Source organism: Mesoplodon bidens (genome assembly GCF_964165515.1).
Source record: "Mesoplodon bidens genome assembly, chromosome: 17".
Lineage (NCBI taxonomy): Eukaryota > Metazoa > Chordata > Mammalia > Artiodactyla > Ziphiidae > Mesoplodon > Mesoplodon bidens.
The window spans coordinates 76,785,097-76,812,967 of NC_138174.1; the positions used below are offsets into that span (position 1 = coordinate 76,785,097).

The window sequence follows — 27,871 nt, forward strand, 5'->3', positions numbered from 1 at the left end:
ATCTGGCCACCAGCTTAGTTGATTTGGTGCTATTTTAAGAGGCTCTGGGAGAAGAAGTTAGAAGTGTAACAGTAACAGTGACAGGAAGGTGACGTTCTGTTTTACATAAAGCTCAGCCTCTTGTTCTCAAGTTCACTCATTCCACCCTCATCTGAGCCCAGGAGGACCTGGGTGAAGCTCTTACCTGACAGATGAGAGACCCTGGGCTGAGCGCACGCACACACCCTGAACCTGGCCGAGGGTGTACAGGGCTGCGTGTGGAGTCTTCGCGCTGGCGGAGCCGGCCCGTAGTACCCTCGCCTTGGGGACGGCTGCGTCCTATGTCCTCTGGGCTTCCCCACGTAGAAGGCTGGAGACTTCCAGCCCACGATGGGATTCTGGACACTCCGTGTCTACCGAGAAACTCGTGGACATCTGGAGCCGGACACTTCACTTTGTGGTCAGGGGCCCCTCCTGGAGCTCCTCATCAAGCATCGGGGCAGCCCCGGTCAGCTCCAGGATCCCCTGGAAACCTGGCCCTCCCCGGAACCTCCCAGCATCTCTTTGGAGCCCAAAGGACCAGTCCCTCTGCAGCTCCACGGAGGTGAGCAGGGAGCCGTCCAGGGTCTGTCTGCAGCGCCTGCGCCAGGATGGGTAACCTTTGGGACGTGTCAGGTGAAGTGTGGGTGTCAGTCACCGCTGAGGGCATTCCGTCCAATCTGTTGAGAAAGTGAAGAACCTTATTCAAATTACCGAGTTGAAACAAAGACAAAAATCTGAACAAATCAAATAGGAAGGTAATGGTGTGGACGCCAAAGAGAGTATAGCTGGAAGGACCTGACATCTTCACAGACTTCTTCCTCCTCAATTGTCTGTGTCTCATTCCGAGTTTAGGGCTGGAGAAGGAGCACAGTGGGCCTGACTCCCGCGGGGAAGGCCCTGCTCTTGTCCCACAAAATGAGCCTGAGGGGCAGGGAGGGCGGGGCCGGGTGGAGATGGAGATTTCACCCCCTTGAGGGTTGCCCGTCCCAGGCACCGAGTTGGACAGCCCGTACCTCCCTTCCTGGTGCCCTAGACGGCACGGTGGGTGTGAGCGCCACGGAGCCCCGCTGCCCCACGGCTGTGGTCCCTGAACAAACCGCTCTTCCGGGTTGCGAGCTCCCTGGGGTGGGGCTGCCGTGTGTCTGCGCCCTCAGCGCCCAGGGGGACGAAGCAGGTGAGCAGGGAAAGCTGGCTGAGCAGGTGGCAAGCCAGGGAAGCTCCTGGGGCGGATGTCCCACCGTGCTTGGCCGTGTCTAGCCACCAGGTGACCGAGTTCTCGTCTGTGTGCAGGACACCTGGAGCTCGGAGGCCAAGACCAGACATGGGCCCCTGTCATCTCTGTCCTAGCTGGTTGTCAGGGCTTTTTCAGTGGGAAACAGAACATCGAAAGGCACCGACAGGGTTTGGTGCTCTGTGGTTATGCCAGCCTTGAGATTTTTAAAGTGAACAGAGGGTAACGACAACCCACGTGGGCCTAACGTCTGGGTTTGTCCTCTGCGCCCATGGACTGTGGGAAGCACAGAGCTGGAGAAACCGCCCTGTCTCCTGGCCTGTCTCTGGAGGGACGTTTTAGCACCTCTGCGATGCTGCTGTCCATGCAGCTGGAGAAGTAAAATCCCAGTGGAAGGCAGAGCCCCACCCTCCCTGGGCCCCTGGCAGCCTCGGGGCCGGACGCTGACCACAGGGAGGTGGGCAGCCCAGGACCGTGTCCTGTGGAAGCAGGATGCTCACCCGTCCTCTAGCCGGGTCAGGCGAAGGGCTAGTTTCTTCTGTTTCTCAGAATAAACTCATTAAAAGCAAACCTTGGGGGCTTCCCTGGTGGTGCAGTGGTTGAGAATCCGCCTGCCGATGCAGGGGACGCGGGTTCGTGACCCGGTCTGGGAAGATCCCACATGCCGCAGAGCGGCTGGGCCCGTGAGCCATGGCCGCTGAGCCTGCGCGTCCGGAGCCTGTGCTCCACAACGGGAGAGGCCACAGCAGTGAGAGGCCCGCGTACCGCAAAAAAAAAAAAAAAAGCAAACCTAACCTTGGATCTTGCACTTGTGTCTTGAGCCTGAGCATCTGCTGATACTTACAACAGTGCCTTCTCGGGTTGGTGGAAGGGCCGTCCCGGAGTGGGCGGGGGGGAACACATCATGGCCACTGGGGACAAAACGTGAGTCAGACACACCGGCCTTTTCTATTCCTTCTGGAGGATTGAGATCACGATCGGCCTGCTCGTGTCGGAAATTCTCTGAGTAGAATTTAAAAGAAAAGAGGACAAAAGAGGGTTTGGGGTTTGGTTTTGTTTTTAGCTAGGGAAATTTCTCTTCCTACTTTTAAACATCAAAACTAGACTGAAGCCACCAGAAGTCTATGGCCCCGGGTCTGACTGTGCTCGGCGTCTGTGCCCTCCCGAGCACCTGCCTGGCCTGGGTTTCTTGGGAAGATGCAGCAGGACCCGAGGACCAGGGCCGAGGGCTGAGGTCCTGCCGGAGGAGACGGTGTGGGTTGTGGCTCCCTCGTCTCTTGTCGCCAGGAAGGTCCCTCATCTTAGGGTCACGCAAACGGGTTTAGTAAAACGTTACAGGGATCTGAAGACATGCCTGGAAAAGTGACATGAAGACTCGTGTGGGTAACGGATAGAACAGACAAGGTACTGACCGAAGGCAGTGTTGATAAAGACAAAGGGACATGTCTTTGAGGCTGTGGGAGCCCAGTGGGGTTGTAGGTTTGGGCGGGAAGAGGAGGGGATGGGAGGAAACACCACCTGTCCTTGTTAGTGTGGGGTTGGTGGAGCCCCAGAGGGTTTGGGACCTGAACTGTGTGTCTCCCGCCCCGTGGCAGCCCCTTGTCCCCTGGAATGATGGTCAAGGCTCCGAGCCGTGGTTCTCATGTAGGCGGCCCATTGGAACCCCTCCCTGGGGCCGCGGCAGTGGTGGGCTTGTGAACAGTGCTGGGCGTGGGCTGGCATCGCGCGGCCAGGTGGCCAGGGAGGGGCTTCAGGGAAGGGCACGGAGGGGGAGATGTGGGAACAGGGGGGTCATCCAGAGGAGCTGGGCGGCCCTTCCCGTGTGTCCAGGTGGCCTCCTCCCCAGGCTAATGAGGGTTTGCCCGTGGGGTGCGGCTGGAAGCAGGACAAGCCACCTGAGTGGAGAAAGCAGCTGAGCAGGTGCCATGGGACCCCCAAGCAGAATTTATCCAAGTTGAATTATTTACATCTCTATTCTTAAGGAAGGGGCCCAGCCAGGTATTAAGCCAATGAGTCATAACTCTGCCAAAAAACTGAGTACAGAAAGGAGTCGTCTGTGATTACCTACTGGCGGTGAGCATCTACCCAGCAGGTGGTTTCACATGGCTTCTGTTTGAAATATAGTCACTAGCTGTCTCTTTAAATCCAAGATTGCCTCCCAAAGACTAGATCTGAGTTTCTTAACCAAATTTTCACTGGAGGAGTAAGACTCGCATGTTTGTCCTGGCACTCGGGTGGTATTCTTTACCTGGAGGGTTGGAGGTGTTTCCAGCGCAGGTGACAGTGGCTCTGAAAGTTTGCCAGTTCAGTGGATTCGACTGTGACATTGAAACCAGGAGAACCAGGGGCTTTTTTATCCTTGAAACAAGAGCCCAAATGTCAAGGGGAAAATCTAGGTTTTTCTTTTTCTTAAGCAGCAGAAGTAAATAATATTTTTGCTTGTGCCACACGTTATTCCATTTCGGCGTTCTAGAAGAACGCTGCTTCTTTAACTGAACGTTGACACAGTAGAAATTCACTGGAGAAGAATGACTTGAATTCTAAGTAACCTGCATCCATTTCAGAATAAACACTGCTGCAGGCTGTATCTGGTGATTTGGGTTTTGTTCAAAGAAACACGGCTGATGTCTTTGGCTGCGTGAGCTGCGTTTCCTTTTAAAACCTGTTTTTCGCTCTGCAGACTCATGTTTGACTGTTGGCGGTGCATCCTGTGCAAGGAGACAGGAGGTGACGATGGTCCTCCCGCGCGAGGGCCCAGTGAGGCCAGAGAGGAAGAAAGTGACCCTCGGGTCGATGTGTCTGACGTCATCAGGCTCGTTCAAGACCAGCCGGGGGGGACGCCCACACCCACAGGTAGGGCCGCCTTACACCTTTGGGTCCTGATCGCGCCTCTGGTCCTCCCGGGGGGATTGACGTGTTTTAGATCTGGGGGAACAGTGCACCTTGGCCTCCTGGGCCGCCTGCCAGCGGGGGCGGGCCCAGGCTCGGTCCAGGGGCTGCCCCTGCCCTCGTGTGGGTGAGACGTCACCCCTGCACGTTTGCCCGTTTGGCTTCCTGGCAGTCGACCCGCTGAGGCTGGCTCTGTTGGGACCACGAGAAGCACCTGTCTGGGTTTTAGACGGAGCACGGTGCTCCCCCAGGGCACTGTTCCCGGCCTTCGCTTCCGCTTCAGAACCATGCACGCCAGTGTTTGGATTTGGTGCCTTGTCAGACTGAGGTGGTGCCAGGCTTGCACTGGTCACCACAGCAGTGGCCCACGCCCGCGGGACACACTGGGCGGCACCCACCCGCCCTCCTCGGAGCTTGGCCTGACCCCTGGTCCAGGCCCGGGCCCCCTTTCTTCCTGTTCCTGGCCGACCTGAGCCCTCTCCCCACACCTCTTAGTGGAGGAACGTAGCTCCTGTTCTTAGTTTTGCCTGTGTTTAATCATTTGTTGCCATTCCTTCCCAAACTGACTCCCAAAGTAGTTTTCCCTGGACGAGGGATGCACGCGCACGGCCACCCGAGGTCCGGTGGTAATCTGCTGGTGAGCGCGCTGGCCTGGGCCATGACGTCCCCCTGGGGCTGGGGAGCCAAAAGCCAGAGACTCATCCGGGAACTTGGGTAACAGTTCTTCCGGCTCTACCGCTGGAGCTTTCTCGGCCCCAAGCTGGTTCCCGTGATGGCTTGGACAGCTGGGGCTCAGGGCAGTGCTGTCGTCCTGAGACTGCGCTGAGTCCCTGGGTCGCCGGCTCACGGCTGTGTCCTGGGCTCCGTCCTGCTGCGGGTGTATGGGGTATGAAGTCTGCTTGTGTCAGAATTTAAGTCTTTGAAATCAGTATGTTAGATTTTTATTGTGGTAAAATGTACGTAACATAAAATTGGCCGTTTCAACTGTTTTTAAGTGTGCGGTTCAGTGGCGTGAAGCACATGCACATTGCTGTGCAGCCGTCACCGCTGTCCGTCTCTGAACTTCCTCATCTCCCCAAACTGAAGCTCTGTCCCCGTGCAGTGCTCCCTGCCCTCCCCTCCCCCAGCGTGGGCCCCACTGTCCACTTTCTGTCTCCGTGAATCTGAGTCCTTCAAAGACCTCGTGTCCGTGGAGTCAGACAGTGTCTGTCTTCTCGTGGCTTATCCCAGCCAGCGTGGCGTCCTGGAGGCCCATCTGTGGTGCGTCACGGGTCGGTGGTTCACTCCTCAGAGCTGCGTCCTGTTCCCTCGTGGGGATGGTCCACACTGTTTATCCATCGTCTGCTCAGACACTTGGGTGGCTTCCGTCTTTTGGCCGCTGTGAACAGCATTGCTGCGAACAAGGCACACGGATGTCTGCCCGAGGCCCTGCTTCCCTTCTTTGGGCGCATCCCCAAAAGCGGGATTGCCGGTCATGAAAGCGTTCGCTGGTTTTGAAACCAGAAGGGAAGCTGGTTTCCTCCTGTCGAACTGGGTGACGGTGAGGTGAAGGGCTGATCTGTCTGGTCCAACTTCCAGACTCCGCGTCAGCAGACACTTGTCTTGGAGAAGGTCAGGGGGGCTGGACCGGGCTGCGTGAGCTTGATGTGGCAAGGGGGCCTTCCTCCTCCCGCCTCCCCGTCCACGCAGGGCCTTCGCGTCCACACGCAGGTCCCTGCGAGCTCCCGCTGCCGCCCGTGCCTCGGAGCCGGTGGGTGACGGGTCTGCGCCGCCTGCCCTGGCTGCGCACGCGCCACGTACGGAGGACAGCGGGCCCGCAGCCGCGGTCGGCGTGGCCCCATTCCTCGCAAGCAGGCTGCGGGGCGCGGGGATGCGTTTGTCTGGAAACACTTGCTCGTGTTTCTGAAGGCCTGCTGTCTTCGCAGAGCCTGAGCTTCGGGGCAGGAATGGGAGCTGAGAACGCGTCGTTCGGGGCAGGAATGGGAGCTGAGAACGCGTCGCCGCGTCCCTGTCACAGCAGAGGCGAAGGGGCGGGCCACCACCATCGCCGTGCACGTTTCCTTTTTAGAAAGTTCTGTCTGTCCTGGTTGGTTAGTAGTGTCTGTAGTGATGCCAAAACGCCACCTACAAGATTCGTTGAATTGTGAAGTTGCTGTTGTTTGGGTCAAAAACCTTAGCATATCGGTAATTGCTGGTAGCTGAACCCAACACCTTAGTGCATCTACGGTGTGAGATCCTTCAGGGGTCTGGGGCGGGGGCTCCTGAGGAGGGGGTCGGAGGAGACTCAGGGAGGGGCCCTGGGCCATTCACATTTCTGGGGAGGGAGGTTTGCAGAGACAATTCGCTTGGGCTGAAAATGCATTTCAGAAAAGGGGAAAACGACCACAGGAAAGTGATGCTTGGAGAGAAATTGGCTTCCTGTCTGTCCCCAGCGTTTCTGGCCCGGGTGGTGGTTGCAGTCTAAGGAGAATGATCGCGGCCCTCTCGGGGGTCGAGCTGTGCAGAATTGGGCGGACGTCGCACTCGCGGTTTCCTGGTTCTTGTCTCCCGAAGCTCATTCTGTGTCTCGGGACCATCTGCACTTTCCTGGGAGCCTGTGGTGTTGCCGGCCCTCCCGACCGAGCCAAGAACACCCGGCCTGGCCAGTCTGTTCTTTGTGGTTTTGTGCGTCTCAAGGGGGACGTTCTCAAAAGACAAATACGCTGGTGGTGGAAACGGAACTCCTGGTGTAACGTAAATGATTCACTTCTCATTTTTAACCTTTTCTGATCCCTTGGTCTTTATTTGGACTTTTTATATTAACCAGGAAGCTAGAAGGAATTCCTTTTTGTTTTAGGAGCCGTGTTTTAGAGAACACAGCACCATTCCTGAATTTATAAATATTTGGAGACTAGCCGGTGTGTTGCAGGTTGACGCTGGGAGCAGATTGACCATCTTCTCAGGGCAGCTGCCGGAGGGCCAGGGCCGGGTGAGGCAGCCGGTGGGTGGGGGGAGGTCTCAGGGTAGAAGGACCCCGAGCTGATCGACCCCCCCGGCCGCCTTGCAAAGCTGTGGGGACTCCAGGGGGGTCCTCTGTCTCCCAGCGTCTCCTGCACGCTCTTCTCAGGGGACTGACCTGGTGTGTCTCATCTTTACTTAGCATGGACAGGCCGCATCACCTAGAGCCAGCAGTGACGGCTGAGCTGCTGGAGGAGTTGCTCACAGGCCTGAGGACGCCTGGGGAGCCCTCAGCCCAGAGCCCGGCCCCCGGGACCCACCTCTGGCAGCTAGCGCAGCACGCCCAGTAGCAGCGGCGAGTCTGTTAATGTTTCATCAGAAACGTAGCGGGTTTTCTGTTTGACTGTGTGCTTTATAACACATGCCGTATGACCAAGGTGACCAAGTGGCCACACCCTCCTCTGAGTGTGACCAGCGGGTACAGGCTGCATCTCTCCTAGCCAGGAGGGTGTCTGAGGGGCCAGCCTTCGTGCCCTTTGACCAGGTCCCACTGCCCAGAAATTCTTCCTCCCCTGGCCTTGCCCTGTGAACCCTGCCTGCCTAACCAGGACTGGCAAACACCCCACCTGTTCCAAGAAGCGGTGCTCCCGGCATCCCGCCCATCATCCTCCCCATGGGGCTGCGCCTGCAACCCCATGACCCCATGGCCCCGCAGAGCGAGCGCTGCTCCTGTCTCTGGCTCTGCATCACAAATCAACATGACGATTAACCGCGAAGAACTAGAAAAAAATTGCTGCAAAGCTACGGCCTTTCTATGCGTGGCTCTCCTACAAGGCAGGATCAGTAGGACAGATGTCTTAACAGAAACTAAAGCTTTAGGGGTGACACAGCAGCACGAGTACGAGAAACACTGTCCTGTGAATAAAGGGAAACGAGAAATGTCGATTTCCCACAGGGATCTCCTTTGTCTCTATCGTTGTGGACAAAAAATTTAAACCCACTGCTGGTAAGAATGCCTGTCCTGACAGCGGACCTGGAAATCGGGTTGATGGTGTGGATAAAAATCTTCAAGCATTTTGTTTTCAATCAGCAATCTCCACTTATAGGATTTAAACTAAGGAATTAATTAAAAATTGTCATGAAGATTCATAAACAAAGATGTTCAGCAGAGTCATTATTTATGATGATGGATATTTTGGGAAAAGCAAAATCACAGGATTGGGGGGTGGCAAAATCATTTTGTTGTCCGGTAATAACTGTCCTATGTCTTATGCTCTAAGAAGTGATGCAGCTGATTATAAAACAGTACACCGTGATGGCAATTTTGTGAGCACAAAGTGTGTGTAGTTTTGATGAAAGACCTATGATGGGTGCCTCAGTGTATTTTTATCATGCATTCGCAGTTGTTTCTTTCCTCTGTTTTTCCGCATCAGGAAGCCTTACTGTCTCTGAGATACTCGTTTCCCAAAGCAGGACGTGAGGCTGGACCCTGTTGGCCCCAGGACCCACCTCCCATCCCACGCTGACCCTGTTCCCGTAAGCGTATGCCCACGCGGGCGCTGTTTCCACAGGAACTGTCCCCACTGCGTGGTCCCTTTGGGATGCGCCCAGCTTCTCCTGAGGGCAAGAGGGCACAGAGCAGCTTTGAAGGGAGGTCTGGTGGGAGAATTTTCCTGGGGGAGAAGCTGGGTATGAACAGAGCCGCGGAAAGGGGGGCTAGGCAGCCCCCGCCATGTTCCCACCTCCCAATCCCCTCCATTGGGTCACACGGTGGGCACAGCTTGGGAAGGGGCCAGGCCTCCTCCCCCATGGCGCCCCCCACCCTGGGCCAGACGCTCCAGAATAAAGAAATCAAGAATAAATAAAAATAAATGTATCAGGTGCCTCTTTGGTGTCTGTGGAGATGATCGTAGCGTTTTTATTAACATATGACGTTAGGAGACAACGCAGTTGTGCATTTTACCGTAGTTAGTCCTCTGTGTTCCAGGCATAAACCCCAGCCAGTCGTGATAACGTTCTTTTAATGTGATGCTGGAGTCTGTTTAGTACCATTTTTTTCTTTCTTTACAGTTTGATCTTTGTACGCAATATGTTCCAGAAATCTTTCCATGTCAATTCACTTAGGTCGACCTCAGTTTGTATTTCAGGTGTGACGTACTCTTAAGTACCAATTTGATGATTCTGGTTTTTAGAAATAGATTTTAACCTTTAGAACAGTTTTACATTAGCAGACAAGTCGTGAAGGCAGCGCACAGCTCCCATGTACCTCTCGCTCAGTTTCCACTATTAGTGGCATGTTACATTTTTATCACGCGCTTGTTACAATTGATGAGCCAATGTTGACACATTGTTATTAAATGAAGTCCTTACTTTATTCAGATTGCCTTGGTGTCTACCTGCTGTCCTTGTTCTGTTAGAGGGTCCCATCCTGACACCACATGGCACTTAGTCACCAGGTCTCCTCAGGGTCCTCTCGGCTGTGACGGCCTCTCAGACTCACCTTGTTTGGTGACCTCGACGGCTTTGAGAGGGACCGGCACGCGTTCTGTAGGACGCCCCTCGGCTGGGCTTCGTCTGATGTCCTTCTCCTGGTTAGACTGGGGCGGGGGTTTGGGAGGAACACCCCAGAGGCAAAAGTGCCCTCGGCATCACCATGACTCACCGCGGAGGGTGTTGGCCCTGGTCACCTGGCCAAGGTGTGACTCCCCATGGCACAGGTTCGCCCCCTTTGCAGTCCGTGCTTTTGGAACCAGGCTACTCTGTGCAGCCCATCCCAAAGGATGGGACTATGTGAGACCATCGTATTTAAGGGCGTTTAATTAATTTTACTGGCCATCCGTTTCTGCTTCTGTCTCTATTTCTCGTGCTTTATTTCTGCTTTAAGAATCTTTTGAGCTCCTTCCTGATTCATTTATTTTTCATTCAGTCTCGGGGCATTAATGGAATGAATCTATTGATCTTGCCTGCCCCCCAACTCTCTGCCGCTCGCCGGACACCTCCGTTCCCACACCCCTCGTTTCCTGGCACCGACTGGGCAGAACCAGAACCTGGTGTCTCCATCCGTCCGCCTAGTCCCGCTCGTACTGGGGTGAGTGAGGATGGGCGTCGTGTGCCAACCGGGTCTCAACAGAGCTGAACCGAGTGTACCAGCAGGCGGATCGTTTGATTTTCACTTCTCAGCCGTGAGCCTCGGTGAGCCCGAAGCCCTCGGGGAGGCTGCTCTGTCTGCACGGACTGTCCAGGCCTGCTCTCTCCCCAGCCCAGTGCCCGTCCCCACCCTCGCTCTCTCCTGTGGGCGACCCTGAGCCCACCCCACATGGGATTGAATCCCTTGCAGGAGCGCCTTCCCGCCGGTGCCACCCTTCCACCTGCACCACACGCCTACCTTCCTGGCTGTCACTGCCTGGACCTTTCCCTCCACCTGAGCCCCACCTGTGCCCCCCTGTGCCCCACCTGAGCTCTGCCTGAGCCCCACCTGAGCCCACCTGTGCCCCACCTGTGTTCCACCTGACCACACCTGTGTTCCACCTGTGCCCCACCTGAGCCCCACCTGAACCCCACCTGTGCCCACCTGAGCCCCGCCTGAGCCCCACCTGTGCCTACCTGTGCCCGCCCGAGCCCCACCTGAGCCCCGGTGCCCTCTTCCTCCCTCCAACGTCGCTCCAGATCCCCCTTGTCCTCCCTGCGTCTCTGGGTCTTCATTCTCTCTGGACCCACATCAGTTCAGAGGTGCTGTAGTGTCTCCCGCCCAAGAGCCTGCCCGCCGTCTGCACCCAGCCCCTCGGTACCCTCGCAGTCCTGTGGCTGTGGGTACCATCCACGTCGGGACGCCTGGGTCGCTCTGAGCCCCACCTCCAGCTGCCTCCGCGGCATCTCCGCCTGCAGGCCTTGCTGACGGCTTGCTCCACACCTGCTCCACCCTCCGGCCTCTCCGTCAGTTCCCTGCCCCGCAGCCCCTGGAACCTCCTCTGGGGTCTCTGGACTGACCCTTGTCATCATGGACTCAGTGTCTCTGTGCTGTTCACTCGTTTATTCTCTCTCCATGTGCGTAGAGATGATTTGATTGATTCAGATTCATCTAAAATATTGGGGGAATTCCCTGGTGGTCCAGTGGTTAGCATGCTGCACTTTCACTGCCGAGGGCCCGGGTTCAGTCCCTGAATAGGAAACTCAATCCCACAAGCTGTGCAGCACGGCCAAAAATAAGTAAAATAAAATAAAATGCCTAAATAAATAAATAAAATAAAATAAAATGCCATTTTCATACCAAAAATGTTCGGAGCCATGGTTTTGCTTTGGAAGAAAATGCTTTGAAAAAATAGAAAGCGTATAAACTACAAGTTCTTATGGTAATTCTTACCATATGTTTGTTTTCCCTGTGGACTGTACTTGTGGTCTTGTTTTAGCTGCTTTAAAATCCGATCTGGACATTTAGCCAGGCAACTTTTTCAGTTACTCTCTGAAAACAGAGAGTAATGAAACAGCATTCATTCATTTCATTGGCACCGTCTGCAACTCTGAAATGCAATTTTTTATTTATTGAATTAAGTAGACCGTGAAATGTGTTCGAGATGCAATATTCCATTTCTCCATGCTTTGAAGGACCCAACAACTGGTATGATTTCTCTGTATAATTTCTCCTCCTTCAGATATCAAGGCTTGGCTGAATTATGCACCTTTAGTCATTTACTGTCCTTCTCTTCTTAAATAAACAGACCTACCAAGTAGTTTGATGCCTCTTCAGGAAACGCCACGTCTCCTAGTGTCTGACAACTCTCGTGAGCTTTGCCACCTCTCTTGACCTGTCCCCTGTGCAGCTGGGACCTTTTCTGTTTTCTGAGGTTAGAAGCGGGAAGGCGATCATGACACCTGGAGAGTTAAGCGTTTAAGGGAAAGGGGGATGTGGCCAGCAAACCCAGGTGGCCTCCTCACCTGCAGAGGGAAGGGCGTGGATTTGTGCATCGGGAAGTGGGAAGAGGGATCTGGGTCTTCAGGACTCAGTTCTGAGGTCACCTGATGGAAGTACATCTTCTTTCTTGTGTTGGCACAAACACGGAAGAAAACTTGACCCGGCAAGCAGCTGTGCAGCCCACGCGTGGGTGTTGCCTCCTGCACATGTGTGTGGTTCGTTACGGACACTCCCAGGCACACGTGTCTCTTGGGTGGAGCTGGATCCCTGGGGTGTGGTTAACAGGACCCAGCAGCCTGGCTGCAGAGTCGGGACAGGTGTCTGCAGACAGAGATGTTGGGACAGGCGGGGATCTGATGGATACCTTGAGTACAGACAGCTGTTAACCAGGGAGCAGCCTCACACCTGGGGGCAGGAGGACAGAGCCCTGGCTGGCCTGGGCTTTTGAGGGGGCACAGAATTCAGTGGGTGGAGGGAAAGAGGAGCCCCCCTCCCGCCCCGGCTGGGGGACGCGGCGCCTTGTGCTGTTCATCTGCTCTGACAGATAAAGTGGGTAGAAACGGGGACTACCACCTGGTGGGTGTTCATCTCGAAGCAGATGCTGGGAGACAGGAAGGGAGGGTTACACGGGGGGCGGGGAGGGGCGAGGTGCCCTCGCAGTAAAGTAGATAAAGAAAAAGCCACCCTGAGATCTGAGGACACTTAGACCCGATGACAGTTTCTAGGAAATGCTGGGAACAGTGACCTCGCTAAAGGCCGCTAAAGGCGAGTGACTGGCAGACTCCAGTCTGTGGGAAGCCTTACGTGACCAAGGAAAAAGTTACAGAGAAGAAAGAATTGGAGGAGATCCTGCAGGTCCGAAGAGCCGCCGGGAAGTAACAGCCAATCCAGTGCGTGAGCTGGACCGTGCAGATCCCAATTCTAACAAACCCATGGGGCTCAGAAAACAGAAAAACGATATTTAAACTAAGAACTGTTAACTGCATCATGGCCACGCAGCTGTCGATTGTCTCGTGTTTGTGTTTAGATGGTGGTGGCTGGTCTCCTTAGATCACACGGGGGCAGGGGCGGGGCGGCGGTTGGCGGGATGAGGGAGGCGCAGGGCGGGTCGGGCGCAGACACCCGCAGTCCTTACCCTGTGCCGCTGCTTCTGTGCACATTTGAAGTTTCTACTGTGGGCGGAAAATCCCCTGTAACGTAACTTGCGTGGTAGAGACCCCCGACTTGAGGCCACGACTGTGGGTCATCACATTGCGGGCTGGTTCTCTGCCGGATCGCATCCCTGGGGACCAGCGGAGAGCGGGCTTCTTTCTGTCCAGCCGGGCCCACAGTTACGAGACCTGAATGCAGAGGAATGGTTTTCACTTTTCAAATAAATCTGGTGCGTTTTTCCTCCTTAAAAAAAAAGCCATGATTGGGCTTCCCTGGTGGCGCAGTGGTTGAGAGTCCGCCTGCCGATGCAGGGGACACGGGTTCGTGCCCCGGTCCGGGAAGATCCCACATGCCGCGGAGTGGCTGGGCCCGTGAGCCATGGCCGCTGAGCCTGCGCGTCTGGAGCCTGTGCTCCGCAACGGGAGAGGCCACAGCAGTGAGAGGCCCGCGTACCGCCAAAAAAAAAAAAAAAGCCATGACAAGTCTGCTCCGAGTGCGTTTTCAGCCGCAGCAGCAGGCACGTGGGGCGGCCCAGTCTGCCCGTTGCTCGCGTGCGTGTGGGACCAGGAGCCGCAGGTCGTGTGGGCATGGCTTTGGCACAGGGACTGGGCGGGCGTTGGAATGAGCCTGGAAGCTTCATGGCCCTGCCCTGAGGTGGGGTGGACGAGAGTCGCCCTTGGGAAGAGGAGGGCTGCTGCCCTGAGTGACACCCCACCCCGGGGGTGTCCCCGACAGCTCCTGGCTCCGGGGCGCCGTCTGAGGTTGGTGCCGGGGACACAGAGTCAGAGACGCTAACTGGCCTTTGCGAGACTGACTCCGGGCCACCAGCACCTGGAAGGACTCACCCGGCCCCTGGACTCAGGTGCCAGCAGAGGCCGGGCTGGCCATGGCCTTGGGCCGTTCGCCTTCGGGTTTGCCGTGCGTCCCCCTGTGGGCTTAACCTTTGCCACAGACGGCGGCCAGGCCCCACGCAAGCCAAGGGGTGAGCTCTGGAGTCACGGGGGCCCTTCCCGTCCCCCCGAGGGCACTGACTCCAGTGGGGAGTCGGGGGTGGGACACGGAGAGCAGGAAAAGCCTGCTCTTAGGGCGTTAGCAGAATCACTGCAGGAAACAACGGGCGGGAGCTGATCTGAAGCTCGTCCCCAGGTTAAGTCTTCACCCCCCGCGGAGCCTAGGAAGCAGGCAGGGTTCATCCTGGCCTCACGGCCACACGTACCACTCAGAATCTGCAGGGACGGGCCTCTGTGGCCTGCACTCGCCTCCCGCCTAGGCCGCCAGCACCTGCTCGGCACCTCCAAGGTGGACGGGGAGGCCCTGGCCCGGCCCGGCAGCGGGGCGGGGACGGGCCTCTGTGCCCCGTTGGGTTCGTCCTGTGGAGCCTCCTTTTCTCAGGGGCCTGTTTCCTGACGTCCTTTCCACTGGACGTGGACACGTGATTCAGAGCCAGAGGAGCCCGTCGGGGTGAGTGAGGTGAGGGGTGCAGGATGCTGCGGCCGCTTTAAAGACACTGGACAGTTTCTTCCAAAATTCTTACCACGTGATCCAGCGACCGCTCTCCTGTGTACTTACGCAGACGAGCTGAAAACTTACACCCACACAAAACCTGCACATGGTTGTTTATGGTAGCTTTATTCAGAGCAGCCAAGACTTGGATGCAGCCAGGGTGCCCTTCAGCAGGTGACAGATAAACAAATTGTGGTCCATCCGGCCGATGATTCTGTTCAGGGCTGAGAGGAAATGAGCAGAGAGGATTTTAGGGCGAGTGAAACCATTCTGCACGGTTGTGGTGGTAGCGCAGGACATCACGTATCTGTCAACACCCAGAGAACTTCACAGCACAAAGGGTGAACCTCAATGCATGCAAATGAAACAAACCATTGAGGGGGTCAGGGGTCACAGGAAGCACACAGACATGACAAATGTGTGGTCAGTAAAGGGTGGGTGACGTGCCGACATGAGTGGCCTGGGGAGGGAGGGGGTCTGTACACAAGGGCCAGGGGACCTCTGGGGTTTGTTAGTGGCTTCCTCCCTATTATTAACAGTTAACAATTAGGCAGGAATGTTTGCCTATTTGAAGTGTGGTGTTGAAGGACCTCTTCTCCTATCTTTATTTTTGAGGATGGCGTGAACAGGACGTGTGTTCTCAGTCCCCGACCAGTGACCCTCTGGGTGCAGGAATGTCATGTGTGGAAGGGGTCCCAGGGGCTGGTGCTGAGACACACAGACCATCTCACGCCACTGGGACCCGGCTGCCCTGGCATTCCCAGCGCTGGCCCCCCAGAGACTTCTACACACCACCCCCGTTATGAACAGGCCAACCTTCCTGTGGGACCCGGGCCGCTCCCCGAATTCTCAGTTCAGAGGTGTTGATGGGCCTTTTGAAAGTGGGACCAGTTCCCTGGCCCTGGACACGTTAGTGTTAGGGTTTGTGTTTCCCAACAAATAAACACTTTGGAAGATATGACAGGATCACATCACAAGGTCTAAGTTCAGCAAGGGGATGCCTCGTGTGCCCCCCAAATTCATGTGTCAGAGTCCTGACCCCCAGCACCTCAAAATGTGACCTTATTTGGGAAAAGGGTTGTTGCAGATGTAACTAGGTAAGATGAGGCCTTACTAGAATGGGGTGGTCCTGATCCAACGTGACCGGTGTCCTCATAAAAATGGGAAATTGAGACACACACAGGGAGAAGAGACACATACAGGGAGAAGCCATGTGAAGATGAAGGCAGGGATCAGAGTGATGCTTCTACCAGGCAAGGATGCCAGGAACCACCAGAAGCTGGGAGAGAGCCCGGGACAGACCCTCCCTCACGGCCTCAGAAGGAGCCAGTCTGCCGGCACCTTGACCTTGGACTCCTGGCTGGAGACTCTGAGAGAACAGATCCCTGTTGTTTAAGCCGCCCAGTCCGTGGAACTCGGTTACAGTGGCCCCAGGACACTCATAGTTTTCCTGCTGGTCATCTGCCATTTAATGCAGTTACCAAGCTTTTGATGAAAGCCTCTGATTTAGTGCTGGTTATTTGGAAGACTATGTTTTTGGGGTTGAAGTGAAGGAATCAACAAGACTGTGTGGGATTTATTCGCTGGTGGCAGAAAATTCGTGGATGCTTTGTCAGAAAAGATTTTCCTTAATCTGAAAACAATCTGAAATGTTTTTCTGGAAAACATTTGTGATTCAGCTGCTCTGGGAGCTTATTTCCTAGATGTCTTTCTGCAAAGCACGGACGGTAAATACTAAGTCCTCGTGCAGGACGATGGTTACACCTCGAGGTTACTGTTTCTCTAAAGTGAATTCTTTAAAACTCCAGTTTAAAAATTATCCAGTGGAGTCAGATCAAGAGAACACAGAGGAAAAGTACCAGGTGGTGGACTTCTTCTTTGTTTGGGAGGAATGTAAGTGTTTTCCTGACACCCTGTTGGATAGTCTTCGGGAGGTGAAGGCGGTGACTGTGCATTTTTAAACCCCGGAGCCTCGTACCTGCTGCGGGGCCGTGATGGCAGATCCAGGAACGGAAGCTCGGGCGACTCGGAGGAAAGGGGCCTTTGTTTAGTTTGAAAGGAGAACAGGCACTTTGAAACTTGACCACATTCCTGACCTCAGCCCATCCTCGTGTCCACTGTTTAGTATGAAATGTCCACATTTTGTGTGGCTTATACAACAGCTGGGCCACGTATTGCACATACTCACTTGCTCTCCAGAGCACCGCAGAGGCAGGTGTGGGAGGACCGTTGCGGGGGTCTCCCTGGAGGGCGGCGGCCGGATTGGGGGCTGGGGAGGCTGCCCCAGGCCCCTCGTGCCCCAGGACAGGAGGAGGGACAGCACAGAGACGGCACAAAATGTCAGCAGCTGCAGCTTTCAAGGAAGAAAAATCAAGCACGTGGAAGAAAGAAAAATGTCACCTTTGAGTTTCAATTTCCAGATGCATCTGTGAACTTCACTGAACAGCAGATAAGGAATTTGTTTTACGCTCTGAGGAAAGTAAGGCCCAATCACGTCCTGTCATTTGAGGGCCGCACCTTGGAGCCAGGTGGGAGGAGCAGGAACAGGTTAGCTGGGCCCACAGGGCTTTCGCAGCCTCGGCGGCACTGGGATTTGGAGCCGGCCATCCTGCCGTGGGTCCGTCCTGCGCCTTGTGGGGTGTGGGCAGCTCCCCGAGTTGTGACGACCAGAGATGCCTCCCGACGCTGTCCAGGTTAGGGGCAAAATCGCCGCCCTCTCTCCCCCGACCCCTGCTCTGAGAAGAGATGAAACTCCAACACAGCTTTGCTCTCCAGGGTGGATGGCGCTGCTAGGTTGGGGGCTCCACGTCCAGAGACCCCCGGTCCTGAGCCCGCCCTGGAGGCCGCTTGGCAAGCTGCCGGCCGGGGTGGGGGGCGGTTAGCACCACAAGGCCGCTTCTCCACTGCAGAGGCTCTCCTTACCGGTCACCCGCAGATAACTCCCGGCTCCGCCCGGCCCCTCAAGCAAAGGTTTCATTTCTCATTTTTTCACAATAAGTATTTTAAGTCCTTAGAAACATCTCGCCACTTTTTCATGTAAATCTTGAAGCTACTGTGTTTTTTACAATAAGCCACTTGTAACTGGTTTATTTTGACACCCTTGCAAAGGCTTGTCCTAGCTTGTTTTCCTGTGTGTCTGCGGACAGGAGTGTCCTTGGTGACGCTGACTACCCGCCGCCCGGCACGTGGAAGGTGCCAACATGTGAACACAGGGACGCAGCGTCTCGCGGGCATCCGTGGTCAGCTGCAGGTGGAGATCCTGGCGTTCTGGAGGGTCCGGGCTCCGTTCAACACTGACTTTGACTTTGAAACCTGTGTGCTGGTATCTGAACGTGGAAACTGCAAACATGCTGCCTGGTTTTGTGTAAAATACAGTGTTTCTGGGCTCAGATACATGGACCCAAATTTTACTGACAGGAATGTCCCAGGGGTGCAGGGCATCGACAGTTGTTGACGCAGTGCGTCCCTGAGAATTCCAATTCCCCTGCCCCCTGGTGGGCCGGCCTGGCCCCGCTAGACCCCCTTGTGGCAGCAGGTGGCACTGCTGGGCCGGCCAAGGCTGGACCGCCTTTCCTTCCATGTTTAGGGGTGAAATGTGTCCTAAGGATGTAACAGAATGATGGGGACGCTTTAGGCGAGGACAGCTCGGATGAGCTGGAAGCCAGGCCTGCTCCTTGGAGAAGCCGAGGGGTCCCAGGAGGCCTTGAGCCACAGGCTTGTGCACCCGCCCAGGAGTCACGCGGAGAGTTTATGCACAGGCGAGTTTACAGGCAGGTCACCCTCCGGCTGGGGTGGCGCCTGGGCGAGCTCGGCGTTCTCTGAGTTTCTCCGCCGGCTTCTGGATTGTTGCAGGGGAGGAAGAAGAAAATGACGTGTGAGAAGCTCGACGGCGTCCAGGAGGGGCTGGTCTGTGTGAATGTCGATTGTCTGGTCCGCCAGTCACTTCAGTTTTCACAACAGCTTATTTAGGCATAATTCGCATACACGCAGAGCTCGGAGATACTGTGGGTTCGGTTCCAGGCCAACCACAATAAAGCAAGTACCTCGATGAAGCGGGTCACAAGAATTTCTTGGTTTCCCAAGAAATTGTAAAAGCTACGTTTACACTATACTGTAGTCTGTTAAGTGTGCAACAGCATTATGTCTAAAAAAAAAAAAACCTGCATACCTTAATTGAAAAATATTTTATTGCTAAAAAATGGCAGTTATCCTCTGACAACCCAGGGTTGCCACAAACCTTCAATTTGTAAAAAATGCAGTATCTGCGAAGCACAATAAAACAAGGTGTGCCTGTACCATAAAATTTCACGCTTTTAAAATGTATAATTTGGTAGCTTTTAGTGTATTCACAGAGCTGGGCAGCCACCAGTCTCTAATTTTAGACCATTCCCCTGGCCCCAAAGAAACCCACACACCAGCACTGACTCCCCAGCCCCCTGCAGCCCCCGGCAGCTGCTAACCTGCCTTCTGCCTCTGTGGTTTTGCCTGCTCTGGATGTCTCACATACTGGACTCAGTACGCGGCCTTTTGTGTCTGGCTTCTTTCCCTTAGCATGTTTTCAGGGGTCATACATGTTGTAGCGTGTGTCAGCGCTTCCTTCCTTTCCGCGGCTGGATCGTGCCCCCCGCCCCATGTGGATGGACCTCACTTCATGTCCGTCAGTCGATGGACACTGGGGTTCTTTCCACGTCTTGGCTGCTGTGAGCACTGATGCACTGGCGTCTGTTTGGCCCGGCTTTCCTTTCTCTTGGGCTGGACCTGGGATGGAGCTGCCGATCACGTCTCCCACAGCGGCTGCCCCCTGCGCCCCCCCACCAGCTCCCATCCCCACCAGCTGTGTCACTGTGCATCGGCTCTCTTTAGCCCACCGGCTGGGAGGGAGGTGGTGCCTCCTGTGACCTGATGTGCTTTTCCCTGATCACTGACGATGGTGAGCATCTTTCCATGAGTTTGAAGGCCGTCTTACACCTTCTTCAGAGAACGGTGAATGCAGGTCACTTTCATTAGGGGTGTTTGTTTTCTTACTGTTAGTTGTGGAGGGCTCTGCGTTTTCTGGGTACAAGGCCCTGCGCCCTCCTGTGTCCCTGGCTCTCACTCTGGGGCTCCCACCTGGTACGGCGGGTGTGCGGGTGAGTTGCTCATGGCCAGGGGGCCCTTCTGTGCACAGTGGGGCACGCGGCAGGTCCGGCCTCCGCACACCCATGCTGACAACCAAAACCGTGCCCTGGGGCATGAGTCACCCTGTGGGAAGTGCCACCTCACTAATGCGCTGACCCCTGAGGACCCAGAGGGCACCAGGGCTGGTTTCCTGCCAGGGTGAATGGGCGTGGTCCCCGGGGCTGGGTGCACCTGGGCCCGTGACACCCTGAGTGGAGCATCTCAGAGCAGACTTTGTCTTGGGGAACGTGCCTTCCCGACGGGCAAGTTTCCAGGGTCTGGCGCCCCAAACCATATGTTTTTTGCTTCTCAGGCTGCAGCAGGGCCTGGGGAGAGGGAGGAAGGTCCTGTGGGCACCACGGGGGTGTGGGGACCACGGAATTGTGGGGTGGAGGGGCGAGTGAGCGGGACATGAGGGTAGGTCGCCATGCCTCCAGCTTGCGTCCTGTGGGAAGGACCACATCACAGGGACGCCCCAGAGCCACCTGGGGTGACCACAGGGCGGGCAGAGAGAGGGGGATCTTAGGGCAGTGAAACCATCTTGCACGATACCATAATGGTGGGTATGTGACATCATGCATTTGTCCAAACTCAAAAACTGCCCGACGCAAACAGCGAGCTCTGACGTAAACCGCAGATTTAGTTAATAACGTAGAACATAGCAATACTGGTTCATCTGTCATAACGTGGGTACCACACCAGTGAGGGGGGATGTGTGGGGACTCCCTGCACCTCCTCTTCCGTGTTCTGCAAACCTCAAACTGCTTTCAAAGTTGAAGTCTTATTTCTAAGTGCTTGTCGTGGAAGGGGGTGATCCCACGTCACTGTCGCTGGGATCTTTTCCCATGAGGTGTGTCTGAAGCTGCCGTGACGGGTTTGCAGCCTCACCTCCTGCACCGTCTTCCTGACCGTGGGCTGTGCGCCCACCCGGCTGAGCAGGAAGGGGCCGTGTGGGCAGAGAGTCAAAGCCTCGTCTGCACGTGCGACGCGGTCTCGTCTGGCGTACACGGGTGGTGATGGAGCGTGTCTGGCACATTTATACGCCCACTACCTGAGATGGTTAAAACAGAGAATTGGGCTGCTACCAGCGTCCTTCTTATTAGACTTACAGAAACGAAGCACAAGCGGGTGAAGCAGTGAGACCGTGGTTCATTGGCACGGATATTAACCATGTTTTTAATTTTTTAAACCCAGGACTCCTCCTGTGGCTTCCAGGTGGTTCCAGCCAGGTGGGAAGCTGCGGTTATTTCCTGCAGAACACCTGAGCTCACCCAAGGGCCAGCCTTCTCTCTTTGGGGCATCATGTTTTGAGGGGATTTCTCTTTTTTATTTATTTATTTTTTATTTTTTTTAACATCTTTCTTGGAGTCTAATTGCTTTACAAAGGTGTGTTAGTTTCTGCTGTATAACAAAGTGAATCAGTTATACACATACCTATGTCCCCACATCTCTTCCCTCTTGCGTCTCCCTCTTTGAAATGCTAACACTTTTCCATTTGTATTTGTTGGAATTCCAGAGCTTTCCATGACGGATGCTAAAATTTAATCACCTTTTCGCTTGGTCAGCTTTTCATTTGAAATGTCAGAACGTAAGCAGGCACATTTGCTACCCAGTGAAATTACTCTAACTGAAGCTAGCCAACATCCTTCAACAGATATCCCTAAAGATCGTTTTTCTTCCCTTTGCAATAAAAACGACAGTAACTCTAATCTCAAAATAAACAAAATAGATGCAGCTGTGACCCGCAGAAGCATAATTACTAGCTAGATACCTTGTGAGCCGACAAATCACTAAACTTTAAACGTACATGAATGCACGTGTTCTACCAAACAGGCCGGAAACAGACAAGAATGGCAGGTCACAGCTCTATTGCAGCCGCTCCGAGGAAGAGGGCTGTGTCTGCCCCAGCCCTCCTCGGATTTTGCTGTGAAAATGGGTTGGAGGCTCCCTCAAGGTCAGCGCCCCGCCCCCAGGTCAGGGCCTCCTCTTATGTGGGAAACTGAGAGGCAGCCCCCTTTGTTGTCTCAGGAGTTTTTCTGAATGAATTCACCCAGAGCCAGAGGGAGGTGTGTATCCAGAGTTCACTGGGTCAGAAGAGATGCTTGTGCTCTGATGTCATTTTAAAACTTAACCCATGAAAGACCACGGCACAGAAGATGGAGCAGACGGACTTTCCCCTGACCCTTCCACTCGGTAAACACGAGCCCCTGAACTTTACATGTGAAAAAAGTGAGACGATGCTGAGGAGGAGGAGAACAGCCGGGATCCCAGGGCCCGAGAAGGACACAGTGGTCCAGGCTGGGCGCTGGAGGAACCGGCAGCTGGAAGCGCCACTGGGCATAAAGCCCGGAAAGCCCGGACCAAAGCCTGCTCTCTCCACCAGAGGACCGGGAGAGGAAGGACGGCAATTTCTGGACGATACCTGCTCCACCCCAGCCTGACATCACGGGAAAACTGTGCCCCTCTACCCGCCAGGCCCCAAAGATGGCGGGAACTTAGACTCCCACCCTGAGAGGCTGCACGAGGCTCCCCTGCCTCATTCGGTGGCAGTGAGTCCCATCCCAGCGCTGACACTTGAGGTCAGTGGAGACCACGTGGGGAGCCTGGACATCCCCCTGCCCTGGGACTCAGAGGAGGCTTAGTGGACCCAGGACTTTCACCACCACGCAGGGGACAAGTGAAGCCCCCCCCCACTACAGTGACAGTGGGGATGCTCAGGGAGCAGGGCAGGGAGCCCCAGACCCCCCAGCCGGGCAGCATCAGTGGAGACCCCCTCAGCAGTGACAAGGAGTCCCCCGACCTCTCACCCTCTGCCCCAGACGTTGAGAGTCTTGTGTCACTGCTGGGGAACCTGGCCTCTACCCTTGCCTGGAAGTAAAGAGGCGGTGACCTTACTTCCCTCCCTATTGGAGCACCCAGAGGAAGTCAGCCAAAAGAGCAGATTTTTAACAAATCCAGAGTTTCGTAACATAATGCAAAAATGTCCACATGTCCTTCGAAAGCTAACTGTCGTACCAGGAACCAGGAAAATCTCAAAATGAATGAAAAAAGACCAGAGGTGTCAACACAGAGGTGGGAGAGATGGCAAGACCGTCCGACAAAGAGGTCAAAACCGCCACCACCAAACGCTCCACTGAGTGATTACAGACGTGCTTTAAAAGGGAAAAATGGGAAATCTCAGCGAAGAAATAGAAGATGGAGAGAAGGAAATGGAAATTTCATAAATTTCATAAATACTGTAATTGAAGCAAAAATCCCAGTCAGTGGGCTCAGCAACAAAAGGGAGAGGACGGCAGAAAGAATCTATAAACTTGAAGATAAAACAACAGAAATCACCCAACCTGAACAACACAAAGAAAATAAACTGAAGGAGAAAAAAAAGAAGAACAGAGCCCTGGGGACCCGAGGGGATTCTAACAGAAGATTTGACCTTCCCGTCACTGGAGTCACAGGAGAGAAGACAGAGGAGGGGCTGAAAAGTACCTAAATAAAGGCTGAAAATGGCCCAATTTGGCAAAAGACACAACCCAAATATTTAAGAAGTTAGTAGAACCCCAGTTAGAATAAATCCCCCCGAACCACACCAAGACATATAGTTAAACTTCTGAAAATTGAAGACAAACAAAAATTTCTTGAAAAGCACAGACTACCACAATTCACTTGATAGGAAACAGATAATTTGAATAGTCTGAAGCTATTACAGACATTGAGTTCATAATTTAAAAACTCTCAAAAAAAATCTTCAGATCAAGATGGTTTCACTCAAGAATTCTACCAAGCATTAAAGAACACCAACTCTGCACACTCTCTTCCTATTCATCTTATGAGGCTAGTGTTACACTGATGCCCAAACCAGACGAAAAAGAGAAAGAAAACTATGGACCAATAGCCCTCATGACTACAGACACAAAATCCAGAACAAAATATTAGCAAATAGAATGAAGCAATATATAATAAGAATTATTCATTATGGCCAACTTGGGTTTAACCCAGGAATGCAAGGCCGGATCAATATTTGAAAATTAATCAGTGTAATCCACCATGTTAATGAACTAAAGAAAAACCACATGGTCATTTCAATCAATGCAGAAAAAGTATTTCACAAAATTCAACACCCTTTCAGACACATAGGAATACAAGGGAGCTTCTTAACTTACCAGAGTACTTACAAAAAATTCCTACAGCTGACATTCCACTTAGTGGTGAGGACGGTATGCTTTCCCCGTACAGCTGGGAACAATGTTCTCAACATTGTATTGGAAGTTCCTGCTGGTGCAGTGAGTCAGGAAAAGGAAATAAAAGGCATGGGGATTGGCAAGGAAGAATTAAACAGTCTGTATTTACAGATGACACGATTATCTAACTATAAAATCTCAAGGACTCTACAGAAGGGCCCTAGAACTAATGAGTTTAGCAAGGCTGCAGGATACAAGATAAACATTGAAAAATCAATTGTGTTTCTCCCTATAGCAATGAACACATGGACACCAAAATTAAAAATACAATACCATTTACAATTACTCCAAAAAATTAAATACTTAGGTGCAACTCCAACAAAACATGCACATGGCTTGAAAACTAGAAAATGCTGATGAAGGAACTCAGATACCTAAATAAATGGAGAGACATACTGTGTGTATGGATCGGATGTCTTAATATAGTAAAGACCTCAATTCTTTCCAAACTGATTAACAAAATTTTTTTGTAGATATAGACAAGATTATCATAAAATTTGTGTGGAAAGTCAAAGAGGTAGAATACCTAAAATACCTTGAAAAAGAAGAATATAGGAGGAGGAACTAGTCTAAATGATATCAAGGCATCGTTTTGCCACACTAATCGGGACGGGTGGGAGCCGGCAGAGGGACCGACAGCGGAGCGGAACACAGCACTCAGAAGTGACCCCACACAGACGGACCGACTGAGTTTTGACAGAGGTGTCAAATCAGCTCAGTGGGGGAAAAACAGCCTCTCAACAAATGGTCTGGGGCAGTCGGACATCAGAGGCAAAACAAAAACGAACAAAAAACCATGACGTAAGTTTCACACCTTATACAAAAATTAACTCGAAATGGGTCACAGATTTAAACATAAACTGTAAAACTATAAAACGTCATAAAAATATAGTAGATGATATTCAGGACCTAGGAATAGACAAAGAGTTCACAGACTTGATGCCAAAAACATGATAGAAGAAAAAGCGGGTAAATTAGACTTTATCAAAATGAAAAACGTATGCTCTCCAAAGGACCCTGCTAGGAGAACAAAGACAAGCTACAGACAGGAGAAAATATTTGCCAACCACAAATAGAGGTCTAAGGAGTCTCAAAGCTCACCGGTATAAAAGCAAACAATCCAGTTAGAAAATGGAAAACAGAGATGAAGAGGTATTGATGACAAAGGAACACCAGAAAGGTGATTAGGGAAATGCAGAATAGCTACGAGCTACCATTACACACCTGTCAGAGGAGCTAAAGTGAAGAACAGTGGCCGCACCCAGTGCTGGTGAGGATGCTGAGAAGCTGGATCTCTGCGTTGATGGTGGGGATGAATGTAAAATGGTACAGACATCTGGAAGCAGTTTGCCAGTTTCTTTTTAAACAAAACATGCAGCTGTCATCCAACCCAGCAAATTGCACTCCTGGGCATTTATCCCAGAGAAAGGAAAACATATTCACACAAATTCATGCACACGAATGTTTCCATTAGTTGTATTCATAGTAGCCCCAAACTGGAAAGAACCCTAATGTCCTTCAGTGGGTGAATGGCTAGAAACAGCTGTGGTCCCTCTACTCTGTGGAACGCCGACTACTCAGCAAGCACAAGGACAAACGACAGGTTCACAAAACCACCTGGATGAACCTCCAGAGAGTCAGGCTGGCTGATCCCCTTTAGAGAACATTCTTGAAATTACAGCACTATGGAAATGGAGAAAACAACACCAGTGGTCGCCAGGGCTCAGGGGGGCGTGGGTGTCCATAACAGGGGGCCGTGCGGTGATGGGGAGCCCGGGGTGTGGGCTGTGTGGGTGTCAGTATCCATGCCGTGACATCTGACTGTACTTCTGCACGTTGTAACCATTTTGGGGAAAGGGATCTCTCTGGATCATTCCTTATAACTGCATGTGAATCTACAATTGACTTTAATAAAAGGAAGTTAATAATCCACAGCCCTCTTCACTCCCTGCCAACAAGTCCACACATATGTGCTGGGTAGGGAGAGTTTTGCCAAGACGTAGAATCTTACTTGCAGTGGGAAGGAGGGGGAAAGAGCTGTCCTTTTAGATAGCTGTGACCTTGACTGGCTTAAAATAAATATTTGCTATAGAGTTACAGGTCCAGATCTACAAGTTAAAATACATGTTAAGGTGGGTTAAGTTCAATTTCAGTGACCTTGGTGTTGAGCCTTGGAAAATACAGCCTCTAAAGTTAACACTTGAATAAATGACATTTCTGAAATTAAATCAGGTATGTTTAAATATTCAGTGGTAGGCAAAGGAGATGGAGGCGGCGGCCCGATTCCACGGGGAGTGTGGTTGCTTCCTGCTGCTGCTGGAGCCTCAGCGGGGGCTGCAAGGGAACTCAGAGCACCCCCCGCCCTCCCCCCTCTGCTCCCCCGGCCCTCCCACTGCCTCCCCCCCACGCCCCGTGCCCTCCCCCCCACTGCCCTCCCCCTGCCTCCTGCCCTCCCCCCGCCCTCCCCTGCTGCCCTGCAGGCACCGCTGGTGTCACTGTGTGTGATTCACACACATGCCCGGCTTCCCGGTTCCTTCCTGGAGGTCTCAGCACCAAGGCGCCCCTGCGTCATCTTTTCCACTGACCACGTTCCTGGAGAGAGACCGGAGGCCCACGGCCCACGTACCAGCCCCCGAGCCTCTGCGGGGCCTGAGTGCCTGCGACCCCCTCCTCTGGACCTTCTGGTATTTTGTGGATTGTTGGGAGAATCTGAAAACATACGATAACATCAAATTTAAAGTTGTGACCACTAGTTTTCTAAACAAAGTAATAAACCAACTTCCTAATTACAGATTGGCCTGTTCTCCCATGTTTACTGTTTTGGACCAAAGTCCCCGGAGCAGGACTGTCAACAGCACAGAGATGTGCGTCAGCCCGGGCGCCCCCGAAAAGGCCCGGTATCGTTCCCATCGGTGACCCCTATTGTTAGCAGCTTCCTTTCCACTCAGATGTCAAATCCACTGCCAGGGAGAGCCCGGCGCGGGGTGGGGGGGGATAATTAAGGTGGCAGGCGACAGTTACACACCCGCCCGTTTGGGGAAGAGATACTGTTTTCATGCACAGCAGCTGGAATCAGAAGGGCCGAGGTACCTCAGGTGTGAGGGGCTACTTTGCGCGAGTCTGTCCTGTGGGCTGTGCTGGGGCGCACCCCACCCCCAGGGAGCTGAAAGGGGCCCTGCTCCCTGCGGGGGGGAAGAGGATGCGACCCTTTGCCAGGGGCCCTATTTCGGCATCAGTGCTTATTCCGTGCGGTTTTGGTGGAAGAACATTTCCAGCCCTGATCTCTGTAGGATGTGGTGAAGCGCTGGCCACTGACACTAATCCGAGAGAGGTCTGACGTGGGTGTTCATCTCCTTCAGGGTCCAGCAGACAAAGATGGACGCTAGCGGACACACACGGAGCCGCCAACCGTCCAAGGGGCTGTGGGAGCCTAAGACGGAAGCCTAAGTGATCTCTGTGTCACGTGGTTCACCTGTGCAGGGGCACAAATGGCAGAGACGGGTGGGAGAGCCCCTGCGGGTGTCCCGGCCCCCAGGGACTGCCATGACCCCGGTTCCCTGGCCTCCCGTCCACGGCCTCCCAGTGGGCATCTGGGAGCTGCTCCCAGGAGGGGGACCAGGCAAAGGCAGGACTGGGGAGGGGGCCGCCTGGCCAGCAGACTGCGTCTGCGTCCAGCATTCTGATGCTCTCTGGAGGGGACTGTACTTGACATTCTCCTTCGGCAACCCTCCTGGCCCTTCTCCGCAGCTGTGAAGTCGGGAGTCAAGTTTGCTTTTATCCTGGAACTTCTCCCAAACTTGTCTCGTCACCGATGAGATTGTAAGTGCCCAGAGCCAG

The 27,871-nt window shown here is 53.7% G+C and overlaps 1 protein-coding gene across 1 annotated transcript in view; it reads left to right on the forward strand.

Annotated features, from left to right (window-relative positions):
• Nucleotides 1-3,969: 3,969 nt before the first annotated feature.
• Nucleotides 3,970-27,871, forward strand: part of MCF2L (MCF.2 cell line derived transforming sequence like) — a gene marked incomplete at its 5' end in the record, with an annotated part of 121,613 nt that continues 97,711 nt past the window's right edge. Inside the window, one exon of the mRNA XM_081214402.1 lies at nucleotides 3,970-4,105. The remainder of the gene's footprint in view (nucleotides 4,106-27,871) is intronic.